The following is a 6,336-nucleotide window of genomic DNA, read 5'->3' on the forward strand; positions in this document are numbered from 1 at the left end:
ATACATGAAATAAAATATATGTATAAAAATAAATAAAAAGTGAAATATAAAAAACTAAATAAAATATAAAATGAAAATATATATATATATATATATATATATAAAAATAAAAATAAATATGAAAATATTTTAACAATCAAATATAAAACAATATGAATTATATAATATAACAAACATTTGTAACATAAACATAAAATATTGAAAATAATAATAGCTAGGTGGTTGCCAGGGCGTTGCTATGCTTTTGTTAGGGTGTTCTGATTGGACAACCTGAAATCTGATATTCTGATCTCTTTCTAACACGCAAGATGACACACTGAACTTTAATACTTACTGTTGATTTAAACTAACCTCCAACACTAACCGCGATCAATCCTAACAGTGCTTGACCTCAAATTAATTATTACTAATAAACAAACCTGCGTGCACTCGACCTAAAGTTTATGAAATCCTGCTTATGAAAGCAGTGCTGCATCACGGCACGTTATTGAAATGGCTGGAGTGAGCAGAAGCAGATTCGTTTAGTCACTCGACCATTTCGTTTCTCGCGGTTTTTAAGGCAAGGTAAGCCGATTAGCGGTCACGAGTGAGCCTGCATGGCATCTGTTTCCGCTTTCCTTCGCCAACAGCGATGCTCCATGCGGCCGCGGGCACAAGTCAACATCAAGTCAAAAATCACTTCTTTAACTCAGATTCCTGCTCTTATCATGAACAGTTCAGCAGTGCATTGCGTTGACTTAAAAACATCTTGGCAGTCATTTCCCGCTGACGTCATCATTCCCTCATTGTTTTTAAGGCTACAAATTTTGCAGGCCCAAATCAGGGTGTAACGCTAGCGTCAGGATGATGAAGACGCTCCATAAATCCCGTAAGCCATTTATCTGACCCTGCATTCACCTCTACATTCACCCTGCACTGAAATCACAGCGTCAGTCTTTACAAGCGGAGGATCTGGCTCGGAATATTCCTCATGCTGTGGCCAAAATCTTACATCACATTATATCATTGTAACGGTACATACTAGCAGTCAAAAGTCTGAAATGATTGACTTTTTAATGTTTTTTGAAAGAATAATTAAGCAGAAATTTCAGCATATTAAAATGATTTCTGAAGGATCATGTGACACTGAAGACTGGAGGAATGATGCCGAAAATTCAGCTTTGATCACAGAAATAAATGACAGTTTATCACATATTTTTAAATTTTAATAACATTTTACAATATTTCTGGCTTTTATTGCATTTCTTGATAAAAATAATGCAGCCTTGGTGAGCCTAAAGGTGTTCTTTCAAAACCATAAAAAAAAAACGAAATTATTCCAAACTTGACAGTAATGAATATATCATGTTATAGCTATTTTTGCTGTAAATTGAACAAAAAAAGGTTCATTTTGATTTCATATTTATGAATAATTAAATTATTAAAATAACTTTGGTTTATTTATTTACCCTAAGCTTGATAAACTGCCAATTAAATGTTTTAAATAATATATATTTTTTTAAATAAAACCTTTAAATGAAAAAAGATTGAATGATTATATAAAATAATTACAATTATATTCACTATCTTAAATAAAAAATAAATTATTCAATTACTATAAGTTGAATAATTAAATTAATTAAAGTAAATAAGTAATTATTCTTATGTTATATTTATAAATAATTCAATTATTCAGTTAACTTTGGCTTATTTATTAAACCTTATTTGTTTGTAATTTTTAATTTGATAAATTCTCCTTTATTGAAAAATGATTGAATGATTATATTATGTAACTGTATTAATTATAACTACCACCAATTATATGTACTATTTAAATTATTAAATTGTTATTAATTGAATGTTAAATTAAACTAATTAAATTAAATGTGACTAATTATTCATATGTTATATTTACAAATAATTCAATTACTCGGTTTACTTATTAAACCTATGTTTTTAGGTTGTTGTTTTTTTTAAACCAGCAATTTAAATACTTAAGAAAGATTTGAATTTAATTTGAAATTTTTTTTTTTGGAACTTGATGCAATGCAAAATGTAAAAAATATCAGATGTTTTTTAATGTGAAGCAAAACAGCTCAATTCAAAATGAATCACTCAAACCAGTCAAAATAACATTATAATAGAATCAGAATCATGAATTCAGTAAAATAGCTGACTTTATTTCACAGTGCCAAATAAACACTCTTTAAAAACGTTGACTTATTTGTGTTGCACTGTGTATTTTCACACTATCCAATGTTCTTGTCACATTTATATGTAAATAATGTAAATATTTATCTAAGTCACATGGTATAACCCATCGAATCGCTCGGCTCCAGTGCACACTCAACAGACAGCAGCAGATGTGATCTATCTAGTGTACAGTAGTGTACGTCTTTGTCCTGGCGGTTTGACAGAAATCAGTGAAAGACGAACACCTCTGTGAGCGTGAAGAGCGTCAGAGATCTCAGGACAAGACGCCCTGCGTTTGATGGGATAACACGCGTGTCAAAGACCAAACACACAGATGGCCATGAAAGCTAGCGCCAACAGTCACGCGACTCAGATTATTTACCGTCCTCCGTCAAACACTGCATTCACAACGAAAGCAGACAGACGGTTTTACTTGACCTTTTGACCTCCAAAAATCAACATCATGGTATAACAGCATTGAGAATTAGAATACATAATCACAGAATAATTACTATATTATTTAACAATATTTCATTATTATTATATATAATTGGTGCATCCCAAATCGCGCACTTATGCACTATTCTATGACGTTTTGGAGTATAAATAGTGCGAGTAGTGCGTTCACACTGAAAATTCCAAAAAGAAAACAAAATATCAATCTTCAAAATATCTTCTTTTGTGTTCAACATAAGAAAGCAACTCATACAGGTTTGGAACGACATGAGGGTGAGTAAATGATGACAGAATTTTCATTTTTGGGTGAACTATCCCTTTAAATAACAAAAAAAAACAAAAGAACGAAGTGCGGAATGTTGGACACTTCATGCAATCAACTGTCGCAGCTTTAATTGCGTAGCGAAGGGGGCGGGGCTATCAGACTCCGTTTATGAATGACAAAATAACCTTATATAATTCCTACACTACATGGTGCATAAGTACATAGTATATAAGTGCATAGTGTATAGTGCATCATTTGGGACGCAGCTAATGATTTTTTTATATTTATTTTATTGAGAATAAGATAACTCCATTTTTAACAATTTTCAAAAATCATGTTTTTTTCATTGTGCATTCCAATTAATCTCAATCAAACTGCAGTTGGGTTATTTTGATTAGGTTAAAAAATAACTAAAAAATACAGCTAACTAACACAATAAAACACAATAAAAGCATGATGACATAATAAAAAACATGATTTTTGAAAATGTGTTATCTGTTTTTGCAAATAAACTCTTCAAATAATAACAGAATAATAGCTATTTTAATTCAATTATTTAATTTATTTAATACATTAAACGTAATTATCATTAATATTACATATCAAAGATTTTTTATATTTTAATGTCATTTTTAATATATACTATGAATAATTTTGTAAATAAATACAAAATAAAAAGTGAAAAATAAAATAAAACCGGGCAGAAAGTCACATGGCTGATAAAAGCAATACTAAAAATAATAACTACAAGTTATATTTATTTTTTAAATGTTTAATTCAATTGCTTAATTGATTTAATACATTAAACATAATTATGGCTGATAAAAGCGATACTAAAATATTATTTCAATGTACTATGAGAGAGAAATATGATACAAAACTTTAACTACTGGGTTAAAACAGCTATTTTCACTGTAAATATGGTGACTGATTCCTGGAAAATATGTGAAATCCTACATGTGAATATATAACAAGTATTACAGCGCTGCACATTTTGAAATACACATCAGAAAGCAAATATGTTTAATAAATAAAGATGTTTCTTAAAGTACAGCAAATGAGAGCTGGAAAATGATCCCGAACAGGCGAAACTTCGCCAAATCTCATCAGACCAGAAACCGGTTTCTACATTCACAACACCCTTCATTCATTACAGGCCACAAAAGCACTTTTCACTCTCAAAATCAATTGTTTAAAATTTATTTAATTTTGCATAAACGCTCCAAGAGTTAAAAAAACGCAGTCGGATCGACTCTGTTAAACCGTCGTCTGCTTTGGTGTGTCATGTATGAGATTGAACAGGTGTGAGAGCTCATTAGCACCGATCAGTGGAGCAAACTAGCTCCCACTTTACCAGCCCGCCTCATTAATCACAACCACTGAAATAACACTTCTGACCTGAGATCAGTCTGAGGCCTTCGTTAAAAGCTTTTGTTTAGGAGATGACGGTAAGTGAGAAAGTCTGTGATCCAACGATTATCGCTTTAAACACTGGTGGGAATTTGCCAAAAACCAATGATTTCACAGTTCACTAAGCTAAACTAAAAAAATATATAAATAAATAAATAAAAAATAGTCAGTCTCTGGATTGAATTATATATACACATACATACAGACAGACATACAGACAGACAGATACTACACTGTATTGAATAATGATGATTATTATTATTATTATTATTATTTAAATCATATAAAATAAGTTTTATTTAAAATATTAAAACATAAATTATTAATATTTCATATGTATAATATATACATTTGAAGATTAATAAACATATATTATTTAAATTATTAAATTATTTAAATTACTTGAAATATTAAATATAACTTATATTAAATAAATATTAATATATTAAAATTACTAATTAAAAGAATTACTAATATTAAAATGTAATTTCAATTTATTTATTATATATGATAATTAAAAACAAACAAACAAACAATTTTACAAATAAATATTGAGATACATTAAGTATGGTCCAGGCATTTCACTCATTATTTCAATTATTATTTAATATGAATGATGTAATTATTATATATACACTGAACAAAATTATAAACGCAACACTTTTGTTTTTCCCCCATTTTTCATGAGCTGAACTCAAAGATCTAAGACTTTTTCTAGAGACTGGAGAACGTGGTGAGGAGAGAGAGACTGGGACTCGTGGCCATCCTTAGCCGGAGGAGGAGAACCGACTGAACTGAGTTTATGCCCTGGGCAGATGGGCCTCCACCAAGAGCACCATCCAGCGCTGCTGGACATGAGGGAGGATCAGGAGCGTCGATTCCTGGGCCTTCGTCCAGACGCAGCAGGAGGACCGCGAGCTGTTCCGGAGCTGGATAGACCGGGAGGTTCGGGCGGGGGAAAGTCCATCTGCCCCGGCCCTGCCAGCCCACCTGCCCTTGAACAAACTGAGCCCTCAGGATGATCCGGAGGTCTTCATAGACCTCTTTGAGAGGACCGCCGAGGCATGTGGGTGGCCCCGGATGAACTGGCCAGTGCGCCTCATCCCGCTGCTGTCAGGGGAGGCCCGGATGGCTGCGCAGCAGCTGCCAGTTCAGAACCTCCTGGTCTACGACGACCTCAAGCGAGCCATCCTCCAGCGGGTCTCAGGGGAGGCCCAGATGGCTGCGCAGCAGCTGCAAGTTCCGAACCTCCTGGTCTACGACGACCTCAAGCGAGTCATCCTCCAGCGGGTTGGCCGGAACCCCGAACAACACCGTCAGCGGTTCCGATCACTGGAGCTGGGGGACCCTAGGTCCCGGGGGAATCTCCCACCGCGAGCGCAGCCCCGGTGGAGGGGCGGGCCGGGGCCGGAGTCCGCGGGACTGAGGCCCCTCTCCAGGGCGGCGGGGCCGGCCAGCTCGAGCGCCTCGGGGGTTAACGTTCCTCTGCTCTCTCAAGGCCAATTGCTTGATCCGCTTCCTCCCACCAGGGCGGCGGGGAGGTCTGGGCCGGCCTGTTGGCGTTGCGGGGACCCAGGGCACTTTATTGATCGGTGTCCGGTGATGGAGGTGGGGACACTGATCCGGGTCCCGGACGCCCCACAGGCTGCCCCCGGTCCAGCCGGCATGTACCAAATACCTGTGAGTATTAAGGGGGGTACCTATTGGGCTCTGGTGGATTCAGGATGTAACCAGACCTCGATCCATCAAAGCCTAATTCAGCCGGCGGCATTGGATAAGAGCTGCGTGGTTCGGGTGCGGTGCGTACACGGGGATGTGGTGAGGTATCCTATAGTTCTTGAGGTGAATTCGGTCTTATTCCTCTCAGCGCGACGCAAACAGTAAAATAAAAAAAAACTTAAGGTCTACAGTTTACACGCCGTGCGCTTCACGTGGATGATTACAATATCTATAGCGCGCTCAGCGCGTGGGTGTGGTCGCATTAGATATAATGAAGGGAGACGTGAAAGACTGGACATCGCGTTGGTTTCATA

General features: G+C 35.9%; 1 pseudogene; it reads right to left on the bottom strand.

Annotated features, from left to right (window-relative positions):
• Positions 1 to 6,336, bottom strand: part of LOC107701790 (zinc finger protein GLI2-like) — a 109,190-nt pseudogene that overhangs the window by 88,222 nt on the left and 14,632 nt on the right.

This window comes from Sinocyclocheilus anshuiensis, unplaced genomic scaffold, assembly GCF_001515605.1.
Source record: "Sinocyclocheilus anshuiensis isolate Anshui unplaced genomic scaffold, SAMN03320099.WGS_v1.1 scaffold2184, whole genome shotgun sequence".
In the NCBI taxonomy this organism is placed as follows: domain Eukaryota; kingdom Metazoa; phylum Chordata; class Actinopteri; order Cypriniformes; family Cyprinidae; genus Sinocyclocheilus; species Sinocyclocheilus anshuiensis.